This window comes from Ixodes scapularis, unplaced genomic scaffold (genome assembly GCF_016920785.2).
Source record: "Ixodes scapularis isolate PalLabHiFi unplaced genomic scaffold, ASM1692078v2 PGA_scaffold0__279_contigs__length_252992795, whole genome shotgun sequence".
Lineage (NCBI taxonomy): Eukaryota > Metazoa > Arthropoda > Arachnida > Ixodida > Ixodidae > Ixodes > Ixodes scapularis.
The window spans coordinates 6,359,464-6,379,260 of record NW_024609835.1 but is presented as its reverse complement, the minus strand read 5'-3'; positions in this window follow the sequence as shown (position 1 = coordinate 6,379,260).

The following is a 19,797-nucleotide window of genomic DNA, read 5'->3' as shown; positions in this document are numbered from 1 at the left end:
AAGAACCAATTGAGGAGGGTGAAGCAGCGGGCGTCCATCCTCCTGTTGGCCATTGGAATTTATCTGGTCGCTTATGGCGTCCATCTTGTCAGACAGATTGGGCATCAAACGCTTTCTGCTACTCACAGAAGAGGCTGGCCCTCCATTTGCAGTCGGCGGGCTGCCGCCGAGCAGAATTGTTGATGGTAGATGGTTTCCGTTCGAGATGAAAAATTGAATTTATTGGCCTAAAGCATTTGGTTCTAGAAGGAGCGAAAAATCGAGCTTCTTGCTCTGAACATTTCTTCTTCCTCCCTTGCAATCCACGAGGTCTCTATTTGGGGTATGCCAGGCGAAACACGATGACTGCAATCCATGCGTCGGTGGCGGAGGGTCGGCAGAAAGCAGCTTCACAACAGGGATGCCATCGTATCGTTTTTTCAACCGTAACAGAATATAAGAATGTGTTCCAGGATGTTTCAGGTGGTACACCATTCTCGAAAGCACTGCACGATCTTCAACGAGGTAACCTACAACGAAAGTACATATTGTCCTTTCATACAGCAGCGTGTTAAAGTTTCATGTTCAAGGCCACACCTACAGATAAAGAATAGACGCTTTGCAGGAACTGTGCATGGACGCCGCCATAACTGACCTTCAGTTTTTGTTTCCTCTTATTTCGTTTATTTCACTTCATCATTACCATAGCAGGCCAGGTTATTGCCATATCAGATTTAAGTGTGTCTTTTTCTAAAGCATCAGCCTTTCTAGAGGATCGTCAACTACCGTTTCAGTTGCTCGGCATCTCGGTAAGACAAGAGAAGGTCAGCAATGGCGGCTGTAATTTGGCGCGTGTGTAAAGCGTCTATACCAGTTCATTCCACCGTGACGTCGCGTGATAAATGTTGACAGGGGCACCCTTATTTGACAGGGGCGTGGTGACGTTTTGACGGGATTTAAGGCGACAGAGAATTTATTTAGAGCTCGAAGTCTTTTCGCATCTCTCACCAGACAGACAGGATGTCAGGGAAGGGACCACGGTCAGTCCTTGATGGAACGTTTTTCTGAGCCCATTGAAGACTCCTCGTCGTCCGAAATCACTGCCTTCAAGGGAAAGTGCCAAGCCTACGGGAAAGTAATTTCAGTATCAAACGCTTCCACTTCCAACTCCAAGCTTCATCTAATTTGGTTTCAAATAAATTTGAAAAATGTATTGCAGTATCAGTATTTCTGTATTTGTATTTCTGCCCTCCTTAAAATTTATTCCTGTATTTGTATTTCCAAATACTTTTTGCCTCTATTTAAAATGTATTTCCGATACGTATCGCGATACACTTTTACAGATATATTTCAGTATCAGTATTCTAGGTATTATTTTAAAGTATTTAAAGTAAGAGTATTTTGAATGGCTCAGGGGATGAATCTCTTATTAAAAAGTAAAAGCTTGATCATTCCGTAATTATTTGAAGGCCAATAAATCAAGCCGCTCCAATGCGGTTCGAAGCCATGAGTTTATTTCTCCGCACGGCACGTTGTAGCCTGTATTTCTATTGTGGTGTTCGTTTTTCTTTTTGTGCTGTTCGCGCACGGCTGCAATAGCCGTCTTAAATTAATGCCGGTAGAGCGAATATTCACTCAGCTGGAAGTGATGCTTCACGGGCTGAGAAATCATTTTCGATCAACTTGAATGCAGTCAAAGCAGCGACTTGCGGCAGGTGTTAAGTGTACGGAGCTACGCCGTGGCGAACTCGAAAACTTCTAGCACTCATCTCAGCACGCCACTTGAAGGGCAGTTTCTCCAGGAACCGTAGTATATTTAAACTGCAAAATAAGGGATAGCTTTTTTATTATTATTTTACCTACTATTGTTTTTTAATGCTGAAATTCCACACTGTAAATATACGTACTTCCCGTCATAATTTCGTACTGTTCAGTACTTTCCCCAGAGCGCAATCACTCTGGGGAGGAGACAACCGACAGTCACATTGGCCACTGTACGATAGGAGCCTACTCTTCAGACCAGCGTTCCAACATGACTATCCGCACGTTGATCGATTGCACCTAATCCCTCAAGTGGTCTAAACTTTTTAATGTAAAGCGGAATGTTAACCTGCGAGTTGCGACACCCCGCCCCCTCCGGTCACGGCCCGATCGGCGGCATCAATGCCCGACAGTTTACGTCATCTCATCTTGTTGTTACAGCACTGATACCCACAACACTGCCATCACAATGTTGCTGCTATGTTGCTGACACGCAGAAATACTGAACCATGTTAAACGCCGGTTGGCACTCGGCATCTGAAAACAGAACCGAACTCTGCCCGGAAGGCACCCAGGCAGCCGGCAGCAAAACCTGCCTGTCTCTGTCGCAGTTGCTGCGATTTCCATAACGTCGAAAACGCCGACACGAGGTTCCGCTACTGTAGTTCGGCGCAACGTTATTAGAACCAACTCAGTTCTGGAACTCCGCTCCGGAGGGGGGTCCCTTTGCGTGGCGCCTGTTAGAGGGCACACGCTCCGCATTAATACTCGCTATCATCATCATTGACGGCGCGCTTGTGGACGTTGCATCTGACCTACTGAGCTTACGGATGTTCGTGGCGCTTTTTCTGACAGTAGCAGACGACTTTCAAATTGTTTCTGCTGCAGTTGGTAGTCATCGGCACATCTACTATTACAGTATGTACAAACTTGCCCTGATCGTAGCCACCGGATTGTGGCGCCGACGAATTTGGGTTGTTCGAAACGCTTCGCGCTGTCAGCACAGCCACTGTAGCACAGCTAAGGCAGCCGCATTTTACAATAATGCAAAGAGCTCGACGCGCGTGGAGCGAAAGGTCGTGCTGCAGAACCCAGGGGTCCTGGGTTCGAGCCCCACCCCTCCCCGTTTCGATCTGGATGAGCATCGTACCGGCGTGCGGTCGTGTATCCCTACTGCGTGGTGCACGTTAAAGACCCCAGGCCAGCGGTTGTACTGCACTGGCTAAATTGCTCATCTACAGCGTGTGACTCGTCGCAACTTTAATGGCTGACCAACTACACGCTGTATAAATATCCCCACAACCCCCAATTAATGCAAAGCGTATGCCAAAACGGTCGTAGCGCTTTGCATGCTCAAATTGTAATTTTTACTGGCGAAAGGGCAAAAATTAACCAAAAACCATGCAAGCAGCCGCGGAGCAGTAGTAGACGAAAACGCGTGGATGATGATGATGATGATGATGCGGCTGTTCCCTTTAGATCGGGCGGGCTCGAACAATATTCATGCCCAAGCCTGGGGGAATTTGCGTGTTATTGCCCCCTAAGGTAGATCTTTCTCCACCAGTCCTCTAATCGTCTCTTTGTTGCCTCGACAAACGGCCTATGTGGGCCACTGGAGGCCGTCGTCTCATTCGAGGCAGGCCTGTCCGCTGGTGCGGCTGGCCTAACCTCACTGGTTTGGTGTCCATCTCTAGTAGCCGTGAAGCCCAATACTTCGGCAAGCTCCAGAGGGCTTTGAAGGTCACGGTCGTTGTCTCGTGACTGGGATGGCCGGAGTCCTCCGCCTTCCAGTACAATGTGTGCTACTGTTTCGTCGTGGGCCCCACACACCCGGCACACGCTCGTGGTCACAGTAGAATCGAAGTGACGTCTGTAAGACAGAGTCCTTAGTGCCCCGGCTCGTGCCTCAAATAGCAAACGACTACCCAGGCTATTATCGTATAGCCTAGCCTCCGAGCCGATGGGTCCTCTTGTTTGCAACATACACATCGAGCGTAGTCTTCAATTGGGCACCTTTGAGCCACTGCTGTGTTTCCTGGTCGCGAACTTTTTTTCGGACCTCTCTCTCCCATTCCCTGGCCGACGACGCTTGGACAGGGTCCGCAAAAAAACCGTACTTGCTTTCGAGCTGGTATAGGCGTTTCTGCCAGCGGGTCTGCAGCCCAGTCAGTTGAGTGTACCTGAACAGCCTTTTGGCCCACCCGCAGGTGTCCATATGTCGGAGACGTCCGTCGTAAGCGATTTTGCTGGTAGCTTCACGGGCTTCAAAAGAGGACCATCCCAAATCACCCTGGACAGCCTCATTTGCTACTGTACCATGACAGCCTAGCGCTTGGCGCCCGACCTCCCTCTGCCTACGTTCTATGTGAGCTCAGATATTTCCAGGGACACACACCACAGCGTTAGCAAAAGTCAATCCTGGTACCACCACCGCCTTCCACAGCTCCCGGGTCACAACGAATCTATTGCAACTCCAGAGATTCCGTCTGCGCAGAATGCTGGTTCCTCTGATGGCTGCTTGGCGGAGATGGGCGTGATGCTCTTGCAAGTAGTCCTCTGTATTTGTGAGTGTAATGCCCAAGTACCTGTACGAGTTCATTACAGGTACACAGTCCACCCCGATTCGAAGACTGCCAAATGTTAGATCTTGTGGACCTGCAAACAGCACCGCTGCTGACTTGTTAGTGTTGAATTTCAATCCAAGTTCCGTTGCTACCTCGGTACAGATATCTAGGAGTTTCTGCATGTCGCAGACTGATGCCGCGGTCAGCACTACATCGTCTGCGTAGGTAAGTCCGGGTAGAACCCATTCGACGGTCAGACCATCTTCTAAGTGAGCCAATGGGGGGATCGGTGGCCGAGTGGTCTAGCGCACACCAGCTCGGAGCACGTGGAGCGAAAGCTCGCGCTGCAGAACCCAGGGATCCTGGGTTCGAGCCCCACCCCTGCCCGTTTCGATCTGGATGAGCATCGTACCGGCGTGCGGTCGTGTATCACTACTGCGTGATGCACGTTAAAGACCCCAGGCTAGCGGTTGTACCGCACTGGCTAAATTTCTCATCTACAGCTGGGAGACTCGTCGCCCCTGTGAGGCAGACCAAGGTCTAGGCTGTATAAACATACAAACAACCCAATTTTTTAAGTGAGCCAACGAGAAGCCCAGTCCAGATCGGATCAGTGGCGTTTCGAGTCCGGTTACGTAAAGCATGTACAATAGTGGAGAGAGTGGGCACCCCTGGCGGAAGCCTCTTGTCACCAGCACTTCCTCAGAGTTAGCCTCACCTAACTTTGTCCTAACCGTGTTGCCACTGTATAGGCGGTGGATGAGGGTGACCCACTCTGGTCGCATGTCAAGATGTTGTAGTCGACATATCAACTGGGCATGTGGCACACTATCATAGGCCTTGGCGACGTCCAGAAAACGACATATTAGGGTCCTCTGCTCCTTGCGGGCAACCTCAATACATTGTGTTAGCGTAAACAGATGATCTTCCAACCGGCGACCACGTCGAAAACCTCCTTGAAGTTCCGTAAGCAAGCCTTCTTCCTCTGCCCATGCAGTCATGTGCTCCATCAGATTATGTACGAAAGTTCTATATATCGTGCTGGTCACAGTCAGTGGTCTGTAGTTACAGAGGTAACGCTGGTCACAAATGTTTTTTGGAACAAGAACGACTTTGCCTCTCCGCCAGTCTCCAGGAAATTCTTCTATTCCAGAGGCAATGTTGTTAAAAATTCCTGCCAGCTGATCCCTTGAACCTTTCCCTAGTGCTTTGAGGACGCTTGCCGGAATCTCGTCCAGTTCTTGGGCGGTGTTACTTTTTAGGTGAGTCAAAGCGCGTATAATTGACACCCTGCCGATTTCTCCACCGTCAACATCAACCGGGGTACCATCCGGATTTTGATGTGGTAAGATGTCCTGAGGTGTTGGTGCTCCCGGGGGCGAAAATATCTTCACTAGGTGGTCTGTAAGGCTATGCCCAAGTTTGTCTGCTGTCATCCTTGTGTTCTCGTCGAGTATCGCCAGCCTCTGATCTCTCCCATCCAGGGTTCCAAGGTATCTCCAGAACTTTCTCTCCCGCTTGAGCTAATGTCTCTCATTGTCTGAAAGTCAGCCTGAGACATTTTCTCCTGGACAAGTTGCTTTGCGGCTTGCTTTTGCGCCTGGTACATCTGCCATTTTACTTCGACTTCGTCTCTGGTTCCCATGTGAAGGGTCATGCGGTGATCTCTGTTCAGTTCTTTCCGTACTCGGATGGCAGCTTGAACCTCCGCGTCCCACCAGCGCTTTCTCCGCCTTCGCCAATTTCGGGCCTTCGTGGAGTGTTGCTGGATGATTTGCTTCAGTTCTTCTACGTATCCCATGTAGGTCAGCAGCACTTTTCCTCGTGGAGCTGTTTTCGAATTCCTCCACAACTCTTTCAACTGCACTTGAAGATAGCGTGAGGCATTTTGTTGGATGGAGCTTTCGTCTTGTTGTTATCCACGTTGCTTTCGAGAATATTAGCTTAATTCGGTTATGGTCGCTTCCGATGCTGTGTTCACCAGCCTCGCCTATGTGGACTTGAACAATATAACGAGCAAGTTTATGTGACACTACTGCGTAATCAATGCATGTTTTGCTTGCGCGAGCATTCATCTTCCCAGCCATCCAGTTCGTGCAGATGTCCATTGAAGTCCCCCATGAGCAGTAGTTCTTTCGTATCAGCCAGGGCCCTAGCATCATTCATCACGCATGTTATTAACACTTGGTTCTCCTCTCGGCGGGCAGCTCCCACCGACAGGTACAGTACGCAAACGGCGACCGGAATACCGAGTATCGCTCCTGTTACCCAGATGTGATCCCAGCACTCTCCTGGCTCCTTGTGCCATACGGATGAGCTACGCCACACCACTCCCACTCCTCCACCTCGACGCGTCCCCTCCAGTCGGTTGCGTCCAGCCCAGTACCAGCTGTCCGAAGTCGGTGGTTCTTCGAGATCCCGAAGGTGCGTCTCAGCTACTCCGAAGAGGGTCATGTCTTCTCCCTCCAACTCGCCGTAGAGCTCTTCCCATTTCTGCTCCCGTCGCGCTCCGTGGAGGTTGAGAAATCCCACCGCTTCTGTGGTTTTCTTACTGCATCTACGTCGCCTTCGTCTTTTTCTACCCCGTTCGCCGCTTGTCTTCACCACCTTGCCTGTGAGCCTTCTCACTGACGGTGCCATTGGTCCAGGTAGCTCAGTTGTTGCCTTACAATATCTGCCACCATACTGCGCAGGTCTTGTGGATGAGGCAGAAGAGGCTGGCATAGTGGAGCAACACGCGCAGGTGTCGGGGAATGACGGAGATTGCAAGCAATGGGTCGGGGGCCCTCCATTTGGTAGCATGTTGTGCTGGGGGGGTGTCTTCGTTTTGGGAGGCCACTCCGGTGATACATGGTCGTATGGTGGCGCACGTGTGGTTATCCACTGCTGCAACCCTGGAGCTTCTCTCGCCGAACGCAGTTGCATCTCCGGGCCTACAGTGTGCGATTGCTGTGGGAGCCCACACATCGGGGGTCGGTTCACTGGAACAGAGTAGCGCGGCGGTTGTCCCAGCTGCGCCGGTTCCAGATATGACACCGAAGTATTCGGTTCCTTTGTCCTGGAGGGCAGCATGACTGGGAGAGACGCTGGATGGTTCTTTGCGGGCAGCTGTTCGTCGGAGCCTCTGTGATATAAATGGCGTGACGGCTTGATCAGGCGGGAAGCAGTCATCCGGTGTCTCCTAAGAGATGATCCCTGAAGCCTGGAGGAGGTTTCTTCCACTTCTGACTGGTTCTCCAATGGTAGTCGCGCATGTCCGAAAGCTTTTTTTTCTGTCTTTCTTTTCCGCCAGCGCTTTTTCCGGCTCCTCTGTCTAAAAAACGACCTGCGACTGAGGCTAGTTGCTGGGCCACTAGTTGGGCTCCTATCGTCCCGTAGTGTACGCCATCTGTGTCCATGGTATATTGATCATCTGTATTTCGTCCTAAATCCACGTATCGTGCGCGTATCTTCTTACATAGACTTTTGAGTTTGGCGTTGAGCAGCATCGTCACCACATGCACTTCCTTTCCTTTGGTAACGACTTCTGGGACCGAACAAATAGTGAATGCCGATTTACGTGAACTCCATCTTTTTCAGAGACATTCCACCACATCCTCTGGTTTGTCTCCCCTGAGCAGATTGTTAATCTCCACATGTAAGATGTACATGCGAGGTATCCTACGGGCATGTTCTTCGTATTCGTCGAGCATTGCATGGACTCGTTCAACTGTTGCCTTTCAGTATCTCCACACAGCTCCTGTTGTTTACCTCAAACTGGAAGAGGTCAGCAAACCGCGCCACATTACTGTCTCCAGCGACCAGGACTTCCCGTGTCACACCTTGGGGAGGTCTCTAGGGAGGACTCATCAGTCGTGGCGTTCCCTTAGTAGTCTCGTAACATCCTGCTGGTCGAGACCGCTTGGATACGCCTCCACTTGCGTCCCTATTTCTTATAGCATCTGGGTCTTTCGCGTCGTGAAGTTCATCCGCGTCTTTGTCAGTCCCCATGTCGCTGCTGCCATCTAGTCTTTCGGCGTCTGGTTTTAAAAAAGTATCCAACGCTTGCGGTTTGTTGAAACCTTCATGGCTATCATGATATTCCTGGGATGCCCTATTAAATGTAATCCTGTTGTCCAGCTGCCCATGGACATCTACATCCAGACACACACGTGATTCGCACGACTGCTCCTTCGACATCGATGGCAGTGTCTCGTTGCTAGTAGAAGGCATTACTTCTTGTGATTCAGCCGCCATGCCTCGAAAGGTGCCATTTCGTGTCGTAAGTTCCCTCAGCTGTGTCTCTATTGTTGTTATTTTTCGGTGCAGCTGTTTTAGAGCGCTGCCATCTGTTTCTGTTCGTTGGAGACGCTCAGCGAAGCCGTTTAGCCGCACCCCCAGTTCCTCCAGCGTTTTCTGCTGCGTTTGGCACAGCTGTTCTAGCATTGCGCAGCCCTTGCAGGAGATACTAGTCAGAGGTTCTTGCGGCTTAGTACTTGGACTGTTGATCAGTTTTATAACATGCTGTGGAGCCTGCACATTGATCTCTTCATCTGGCCGGCACAGGGTCCTCGTGGCTGTCCGCCGTTCTGAAGACAAAAGCGATCCGTCCTGGATCTCACCAGGGGTAGGTAGTGACTCCGGGGGTGTCAGAAAGCTTCCCTCGATGTCACTGACCCTTGCGGCACCCTCCTTATCTTCGGTAAGAAAACGTAGGTGCCCCTCCGGCAGCAGCACATCGGCGCTCAGCTCCCCGTCGCTGTCCAGTGATGGTTCTTCGCACTGTGCAGTTCTCAGCAGATCGCCAGGTGCTTCCGCAGCGGCTTGTAGTCGATCTAGCAGTTCGCTCTTAGATCCCACGGTTGAAAGTTCCCTAGCTTTTAGCTCCCGTTTAAGATCCATGACCTACATCTTGATGATGATGATGATGATACTGCGGCTGCTCCCTTTATAACGGGCGGGCTCAAATAATCGTGCCCAAGCCTGGGGGTGAATTCAGCGCCCCCTGTGTTGTGTATGTTGCCACCAATCCTCCAGTCGTCTTTTCGTCTGCTCGATGGTCTTCCGAAAGGCTTCAGTAGTATTGGCTGTCTCGCTTGTTGACGAGAAGCCCAACGCTGCCGCTAGAGGCGGGACACCTTCGTGTAGTCGGTTCGCCTCTTCGGTGGCAGAAGTGGCAGAAGGTCGGATTCCGCCACAACGGAGTATGATGTGCTCTGCGGTTTCGCTCTCACCCTCGCATACTCGGCATACAGTCGACTGCACACTATTGTCGAAGCGCTGTTTGTGCACCAGTGTGCGCAGGGCTCCAGCACGAGCCTCGAACAATAGGCGGCTGCCCAAGCTGTTGTCGTACAGCCTCGTCTATGCCGTGATTTGCTGTTTTAACTCCGCATACATGGTAAGGGTTGACTTTGTCCGGGCAGCCTCCAGCCATTGCACATTCTCCTGTTCGCGGACCCTTTTCCGCACTACAGACTCCCATTCTTTCTCTGTGGACGCCTCCACCGGTTCTGTGAAGAAGCCGAACTTTTTCTCAAGCTGGTAGAGGCGCTTTCGCCAACGGCTCTGCAGAGAAGTCATATGTGTGTATATGAACAGCCTCTTGGCCCAACGGCACCGGTCCATAAGTCGAAGCCGCCCGTCATAGGAAACCTTGCTTGTCGCCTCCCTCGCTTCGAAAGACGACCAGCCCACACTCTTAGAAAAAAGGGTATGGATAGTCCTCCCTTAGGGGAGGAACGGTCTTGTAACCTATGTTCCTTTAGAAAGGGAGAAACTTTCGTCCCTGAAGCAGGAGAGCAAAGTTCCTCCGTCGCTGCATCTCAATATGGCGGCCCCGGATCGAGAAAATCGAGCCAAATAAGGCTTGACGAGGACGCTACGTCTCTTGTACGGGACGAGAGGAGCAGCGAATAGAAGCGTAAAACGAGCTTTCCGCGAACTGTGTTTATTTCCGAAGCCAGATTCCCCCCACAGGTACAGAAACTTGCGTTTCAAAAGCAGTTACTCAGTCTTCTCGTAGACAGCACTGCGATGTTAAACGGAGACAACCGATACCCAGTTACTTCGCGCACTTTGCGTCTTACCTTTGGTGTTCCTCGAGTCACAATTCCTTCGTCAACCGCACATCACGGAGAAGGGCAAACTCAATCCGCGAAACCAAAAGCCGCTCTCGAAAGAACAAACGCGAATCCGCTGTTCATCGCGTAGCGTGAAAGGTTAATTCGCTAGCCACCAGAGGGCGGGGTCAAGCAGAGTAGTTGCAAGTAGCTAGGGTAGGTGGCGCTAAGTACCGCCCAATTCATGTTCTAGAAAAAATAATCAGCTCTTCTCACGCCACTACTGCGCTTGGGGATCCTCTACTATCTCTACTATACACACATTACGCTTGTTACTAACATCGGGTGAAGATACATCGAGCACATAGACGGCACACACAGATATCAATACAACTGAACACCTTTTTTTTTTTTTTCCTTTATTGAACTCAGGTTGCAGCACAAGGTGCTATGTCATAAAATACACTTTTGCCCAACCACTTGCGGGCGAACTATAGTTCCTTCATATTTTTGATCTCATCAAACAAGTGAGCCCACTCTGGCGTAGACTCTGGGGTCCTACAGTACACCGACTGGACCTCGCTGACAATTTCGATGAAATGTTTATGCACCGATTTAATTCCGGGGTCAGCATGCCGGAATTCCATTCTGGTTTTCCATATACAAAACAAGCCAAGGACAATGAAAAGGTCGTAAGGCACCGACTCACTCACTTCGACCGGCAAGTATCGAATCGTCGCCGGGGACAACAAAAAATCTTTTTTTAGGGTCCTTTGCAGGATGTCCCAAAAAAACACGGCGTCCCAACAGTAAATAAAGACATGGTCGATACTTTCCGGCGTCTTACACAGGAGGAAATCCACGGACCACGGGACGAAGATACCTCTGTCTCTGAGCCAGGGTTTGACAGGCAATGTCTCGCTATGCAACTTGAAGAAAAAGGACTTGACTGCCGGTGGGACACACATCCGTTTTACACGACGGAGCACGTCTTGCCCGGGACAGTGGCTATACAGTGAGCGGTACAATGGAGCAGGAAAAAGTATCTCGACCAGATCCTGCCTTAGTTTCTTTTTCGTGACTTTACCAAGGTATTCCATGGAAAACCGGGCTTGTAAAAATAATACAGCATCTTGGACCTCTTTTAAAAACCCTGAAAGACCAGCGGGTTCAGTACATTTGCTTGTAACCAACATTGTGGTCAGGGAGTTCGCCAGTCTCATCTGGATTATGGTGCGCAAAAATAATGGTTCTGATCGCGCAAGAAGAAGAAGCGCGACACGAGCTTCCGGACGAAAAGGTGCGAGAGGCCAAGACCGCCTGACTTGACGCTTCGGAAAAGGTTGTCCCTCTTCATCCTCTCCCATCCGGACTTCCAGATGAAAGTGGCGAACACCCTGTGAAATTTCTGGATGTTCATCCTAGAACATGTTAAAACTTGCATTATATACCATAGTTTGGCGATCAAAAAAATATTGCACTGTGGCACGCGCAAATATCGACAGGTTTCGATTAACCCAGGTGTCCGCTTTCACCTTTAAGTCTTTTGCCACTCCCGTCCAGTACCCCGTGGTACCTTTGTAGTACTCCAAGGGCACCCCAAGGTACTTACATGGTCCTTCTTCCCAATTAATGCCTGCAAAATAACGAGGCTTTAAATCCCACCTGCCATGCCACACTCCGCAACATTTCCCCCAGTTCACCGCGGCTCCCGTAGCGTTACAAAATTCTTTGGTGAGCATAACAATTTCCATGACGCTCTCTTCGTCACTACAAAAAACGGCAACATCATCAGCGTACGCAGACACTTTAACCTCGACGCTATTTAAAAGAAACCCGTGGATATTCCTATTAGCAATTACACTCAGACAAAAAGGTTCCAGGTACAAGGCAACCAATAAAGGCGAAAGGGGACAGCCCTGTCTGACAGATGAAAGTACCGGGATTTTCTTAGAAACATTATTATTTATAACAAGCCTGGTGGTGCAGCCCTTGTACGCCATTTCCACTCCCTTTTGAATCAGTTCACCTACGTTAACAAACGCTAAAATACTCTTTATGACATCGCGTCTGACTTTGTCAAAAGCTTTCTCCAAATCTAATTGAACCATTGCTACTCTACCCCTACCCACAGTTTCAAAAATACTTCTCGCTACATGAATATTAGTTTGAAAAGACCTTCCTCTTATCCCACATGTCTGATGATCCCCGATGAGCGTTACAATAACACTCTGAAGCCTGCGCGTTATGATTTTCGTGAAGATTTTATAATCTATATTACATAACGTAATGGGCCTATACTCCGTGACGCTAAGTTTTTTTAACTTTATCTTCCGACTTCGGAATCAAGACAGTATGGGCTTCCGCAAATGAAAGTGGTAAAGAGTGGTTTTCATATGATTCGTTAAATACGCTTAACAATACTGGGCTAATGGCTTCTTTAAATGTCTGATAAAATTCGGCACAAAGCCCATCAGGTCCGGGTGTTTTCTGTCTCGCTAACGAGTCTATGGCTCGCCGAATTTCTTCTAGGGTGATCTCCCCCTCGAGCCAAATTTTTACTTCATCATTCAGCTTCGGCATAACTGACAAGAACTCATTGAATTTAGAAAATCCTACTGGGGTCGGTTTTTCCCCGAAAAGTTGCTCGAAGTGCTCAACAAAAGCAACTTCGATTGTATTTTTGCCCTTACTGACTTTCCCTTTATACTCTATTTCCCTAATCTCGCGTGTCAAGGCGTACTTCTTTTCCTCAGCCAGAGCTCGTTTTGTTGGCATTTCCCCCAGCAAAAACTTTTCCGCGCGAGCGCGGACGACTGCCCCTTTGTATTTCTCGAGGTACAGTTTTTCCAGCTCTAGTTTAACATTTCGGATGTCCTCGCTACTTGAGCCGGGTCGTTCACATTCCACTTGACAGAGTGCCTCCAGGTCTCTTCTCAACTGTCTTTCACGGGCTCGACTCTGAAATCTGATATTGCTTGCTCTTTCAATCGCAGCTAACTTTATGTCTCGCTTAAACTCTTCCCAAGCTGCGCTTATAGAAGGTCTTTTTTCGGTGATAGCCCGCAAGTGTTCGCTAACTGTAGCAACGAAAGGTTCGTCATTTAAAAGCGACCGGTTTAATTTCCAAAGCTTCCAGTTAAATTGGTTTTTACTTTCTTTCCTTCCAATTTGAACACTTACAAGGCAATGATCGGTAAAGAAGATTGGCCGCACTCGGTATCTATGCGCTTGTCTAAGTGCGTCTGCTGAAACGTAGATGCGGTCTAGTCGGGCGTGCGAACTATTTTGAAAATGAGTGAAACTGACTCCCTCCCTTCCAGCGTATACGGCTCCCACATCCTCGAGCGCACACTCATCAACAATTCTTTTTAAAAAGCTTGCACTGCTGTCACTGTACGGTGTAAGCGCAGACCTATCCCTATCTTCACATACACAGTTAAAGTCCCCCATCAAAACAACAACCTTGTCACATTCTACGTAATTACGCAAAAACTGAAAAAAAAAAAATTTCCCTATCTCTTGCATTGTTGGGTGCATAGACGCAAATGACTCGCCACTGCACTCCTGACAGCACAAAATATCACAAGAAATAAAACGACCACATGCGTCTATAACTACCTGCACACTTTCACAATTCACGGCCTTCTTTAAAAAGAGAAAACACCCCCCTTACCGCCCCACAGCATGACTTACAGCTATTTCGTATCTCCTAAGATAAGGATTGAGCGCTCTCTCAATATTATCGTCCGTCTGCATTTTGGTTTCTTGTACCGCAAAAAAGTCCGGTTGCTCGTCTTCTACTAGTCGTTGCAGCTGGTATTGCTTTTTCAACGAGAACAACCCTCGGACGTTTAAAGTGGCGAATCTAAGAGCCATTGCGGTGCAACTACAGACAGTCGGCGAGGCTACAACACAAAAAGCCGCTAAGTCAAATCGTTATATGATGACGAAAGTACAACACTCTTACTTGAAATTTACCTAAAAAGTAAGGTTCAGGTTCAGTGGTTACAGTTTCTTCACTGTGGGACCTTTGACGCGTGGTCCTCCCGTGGTCCCTGAGCGGCGGCGTGGCGCCGGCCTCTCTTGGATGTCCCCGTCTGCCACTTGTGGAGCGGCGACTCCTGCAGGTTTCCAGGTTGACCCGGGTCCTGGGTTGGTGTTGGTTCCAGGGGACGCTTGGCAGAACCGCTCATAGTGTCCATTTCGCCGTCCTCCGTGTCTTCTTGCCCTTGGCTGGCAGCCAGGGTCGGCTTGCAGAGGGCGTAGTCGTGGTCACAGTCGTCTCCCTGAAGGGCCGGGCCGCGTGCGACGTCGTTGTCTCCTGGCTCGGGGACGTCCGTGGCGTCTGCTGGAAGCTCCACCGTGGCCGAGACCTCGGTTGGTGGGGCGTCTGCGGGGGTCTCAGCCCGCCCCTGAGGTTGGCCGCCCTCCATTCTTCCTCCTGTCGCCTCCTCAGCTTCATCTTGGTCCATGATGAGCTCTGAAGTGTCGTCTGCGGTGCCGCCATTGGTCACGTCTGCGTAGGTCTTCCTGCAGTCGTCGCGTAGGTGGCCGAAGCGCCGGCAGCTGTCGCATCGTGGCACACGGCACTCTCTACGGATGTGGCCGGTTCGACGGCACCTAAGGCAGAGCGGGGCTCTACCCGGGGCCAGCACCAGGGCCGTGCATCCTGGGAGCCGGAGTTGGTGCGGCAGCTTCTCGAGCGTGACGCCTTCCTTTAGGGTCAGCCTCACGACTCTTGTTGTCGACTGCACGCCCTCGAAACCCTCGACGCGCGAGGCTTCTCTGCCGACGTCCTCCACCTTGCCGTACGGTTCCAGGTTCTTTTTCACAACGTCGTCAGGCAGGTGGAAGGGCAACCAGTGCAGCTTCAGCCTCACCTCAGATTTTTCCGGGTCGATGACGACGCAGCGCTTTCCTTTGACTTCAAAGGTTGCTGCGCTCAACAGCTTTTTCTTGGCCAACGACGTCTTCAGGGTCACCATCCACACGTGGTTCATTTGGTATGAACCAAACGCGGCGATTTCGCCTAGCACACCGGCTTTCTCGAGTCCTTTTTTAAAATCCTGGATGCGATAAGGCCGAGCTGTTATGTCCGCGTGTAGGAAGACTGAATTGAGGGCGTGAACACCCGTGGGCACGGGAGGCAGAACGATCCTGTAGCCTTCGTTCGATGATACAGCAGATCCGCGGCTATCAGTAGCCGTTGTTACCGCTCCGACGGAGCTCATAGCGATACGTCCGTTCGCTTCGAAAACCAAACGACGAATCTACAACTGAACACCACACTAAAGCCGGGAACACATTTGCGAAAAAAAGCCGAATTTTGTGCGAAAACCGCACACGAAAAAAGCACGGCAGCTAGGTTCCTCCCCTTTTCCGAAAATCGGGAGCGGTTCGAAATATCTGCAGCGCCAGATATTTTCGCACGGCGCCTCCGAATTCGGGGCGGAGGAACTCGGTGAGCGAAAGCCCGGAACAGGACGGAACGAAAAGATACGATCGGCTCGCAACATGGCGGCTCACGCAGCTTCGGAAGCAGCGCAGGCAACATCGTATGCCATCCCTGCGTTCTCATCTCAACCTTCGAAGAGAACCCCTTGTCTCTATCAAAGGGTGGTGGTACAAAGGCTCGCGTGGCATTCAACGAGGTTTTAATAGCTAAAGTTTTTAAGAGGCGCGAAATATGGGACGCCAGTCCGCCAGACTACCGAACAGCCTCCTGAAGTCGGAGCACGAAAACCGCAGTGCATTGCGATTTCCGCGCCGCGCATTCCACCTCATGTGGCTCGTCTTCCGAAAATCGCAAGCTACGATTTTCGCAGCCTCCGATTTCTCTCCGATTTTCGGTTCGTTTTTTCGCAAATGTGTTCCCGCCTTTAACCCGAACACCACGCCCTTGCTCTGCGTTTCCGTCTTTTATGCTGGTCGTTTTGAACGTACGTAACCTTTCGGTGACTCCCTAAGCAATAAAAAATATTCCCAGCATGTTGATTTTTTCCCAGCAATGTCATACCTCTGAGAGTATTTTGAATGGCTCAGGGGGTGAATCTCTTATTAAAAAGTAAACGCTCGATCATGCCGTAATTATTTGAAAGCCAATAAATCAAGCCGCTCCAATGCGGTTCGAAGCCATGAGTTTGTTTCCCCACACGGCACGTCGTAGCCTGTATTTCTATTGGTCTTTCTATTTGTGCTGTTCGCGCAAAGCTGGAATTGTCGTCTCGAATTAATCTCTGTAGAGCGGATATCCCCTCAGCTGGAAGTGATGCTTCACGGGCTGAGAAATCGCTTTTCGATCAACTTGAATGCAGTCAAAGCCGCGACTTGCGGTAGGTGTTAAGTGTACGGAGCTACGCCGTGGCTATCCCGAAAACTTCTAGCGCTCATCCCAGCGCGCCATGGAGGGCAGTTTCTCCAGGAACCGCAGTATATTCAAACAGCAAAATAGATGGTAGCTTTTTTTTTCGATTTTACCTACTATTGTTTTTTTAATGCCGAAGTTCCACACTGTAAATATCGTACTTTCCGTCACGATTTCGTACTCTTCAGTCCTTGCCCAAGAGCGCAATCGCTCTCGGGGACGAGACAATTCCCACAGTCACATGGTCACTGTGCGATAGGAGCTTCTACTGTTCAGACCAGCGTTCCAACATGACTATCCGCACGTTGTTCGATTGCACGTAATCCCTCAAGTGGCATTCAACTTTTTAATATAAAGCGGAATGTCAACCTGCGACACCCCGCCCTCTCCAATCACGGCCCGACCAGCGGCATCAATGCCCAACAGTTTACGATCTCATCTTCTTGTTACACCACTGATATGCGAACACACGGTCACATCGGCGATAATTCCAGTCTTCTGTTCACAACCCACAACACTGTCATCACGATGTTGCAGCTATGTTGCTGACACGCACAAACACAGAACCACGTTGAACGCCGGTTGCACTCGGCATCGCGGAAAACAGAACCGAGCTCAGGGGGGAAGGCACCCAGGCAGCCGGCAGTTCCTGCGGTTTCCATAACGTCGAAAACGTCGACACAGTTCCGCGTGGTTTCGCTACTGTAGTGACTGTAGTGCTGTAGTTCCGTGCCGCGCGAGTCCCGCAATCCGGAGACGGCCATCCCCCAGTGTATGTGGCGCTGCTGGCACTGCTCCGGAACTTCGCTGTTTCTAGCGGCTTCGTTTGCTCGTTTGATAAAATTAGTGATAAAAACGTCAATGCAACCGAAATGTTCTGCACGTTTAGACTAGAAGACGGAATTACAGACGGCCTTCGCTGCCGCTGAAGCTCAATCAACTCAACAGCTATTTATTAAACAACGTGCGCGACCTGCTCGAAAAACGAAACCGAAAGACGATGAGTCGGGAGGGCGAAAGCTTTCTTCCGTCTGCCTGGAGAAGGAGAAAAACGTTTCGTTCCTCCCCTTTTCTCGTGTCCGCTTGGGGGCGCGTCGGTAGAAGGGAGGAAGACGCGCCGTTGCTACTTTTTTCCTCCATTTTTTCTTAGAGTGCAGGTCCCTCTGCACTGCCTCATTCGCTACCGTGCCATGGCAGCCCAGCGCTTGGCGTCCCACTTCTCGTTGTCTGCGCTCCAAAGCGGTTCTTGTGTCACCTGGTACACACACCACTGCGTTGGCGAACGTCAAACCTGGCACCACCACCGCCTTCCACATTTCGCGGCTCACTATGAATCTATTACAGCTCCATAGGCTGCGCTTACGGAGGATGTTAGCCCCCCGTGTGGCGGATTGACGGAGGTGGACGTAATGCTCTTTCAGATAGTCTGCCTCTTTGGACAACTCAACGCCTAGGTACTTATACTTATTCAGTACCGGTAATACGCCAAGCCCCAATCTGAGGCTATCGAGCTTTTCTTTCTCAGTGCCCGCGAATTGTATCACGGCGGACTTGGATGTGTTGTACTTCAGACCAAGCACGGCAGCCTCATCAGCACATATGTCGAGAAGTTGCTGCATCGCCGTTGCACAGCCCGCCCTCAGCACAATGTCGTCCGCGAAGGTCAGACCCGGTAGCACCCAGTTCACGGCCTCTCCATTTTCAACGTGCAGTAGCGAGAAGGCCAGTCCTGAATTTATCAACCGCTCCTCTAGTCGCGCGACATACAACATGTAGAGAAGCGGCGAGAGTGGGCATCCTTGGCGCAATCCACGTGTTACGGCGATTTCTTCTGATCTGACCTCTCCCACTTGGGTTGTCACCGTATTGCCTGTGTATAAGCGATTAATAAGCTCGGTCCACTGAGTCGGCATTTCGAGCTGCTCCAGTCTTGATAGAAGCTTGTCGTGTGGAACGCTGTCATAAGCCTTGGCGACGTCTAAGAAGGTGCATATTAGTCTTCTCTCCTCTTTTCGAGCCACTTCAATGCACTGTGTAAGGGTGTACACGTTGTCCTCCAGTCGCCGGCCAGGTGCAGATGACATCGTAGTTGTCATAGAAGGGATCTTAAGAAGAGAATTAGAAGAAAGAACTATCGAAATACTGCAAGAAATAGGACAGTGGACATCCGAACGTAAATTATATTTGAATTACTCGAAATGTAAATGTCTAATAATAACTAGAGGAGAACTATATAAAAAAAGACCCCCAATAATAAAATTTCACGATCATAAGTTAGAAATAGTGAAACAACTTAAAATTTTAGGAGTCATTTATGACTCACATTTATCCTTCTTACCACACCTTCAATATATAAAACAGAAAGTCCAAATCCATACAGCCAACATCTCAAAAATATACTCAACAAATTGGGGTATCACATCAAGCCAACTACGGGAAATATACTTACGAAGCATAGAAAGATATACAGTGTATGGATCACCCGCGTGGTGGAGACCATCAGGAAATTCACATATGTTAAGACAACTGCAATCCATACAAAGGTTACCATTACTTAAAATAGCAAGAGCGTTCCGCACAGCATCTAACATAAGCCTGCCTATACTATGTAATATCATCCCAATCAACATTACTCTTGATGTAGAATCATTTATGTTTAATGTCTTCCAACTTAAGATACCCGCCCAATTCGATAGCTTTAGTATCTCCCCTACAGAGGTATCGTATCCTATAGAACTTTGGAAAACTCATCCAACAAAGAGATTCAATATATCCTTCCAAAGAATCAATTCTATTACTCCATCTCAAATAACCAACATCATATCACTCTATACAGATGGTTCAGGGTACTTAGATCAGGTGGGAGCAGCATTCATTATTCTGAAAAACAATGGAAGAATTATAAAAATAGAAAAATATCGCTTACCAAAACACAGTACAATATTCGATGCAGAGGCTATTGCCATATTAAAAGCCCTTGATTATATTCTTGCAACAAGAGATGGACTACATATACACTGAAAGTCTATCAGTCCTACAAGCATTGGCAAATCCAAACAATGCAATTCCTTTAATTAACAAAATA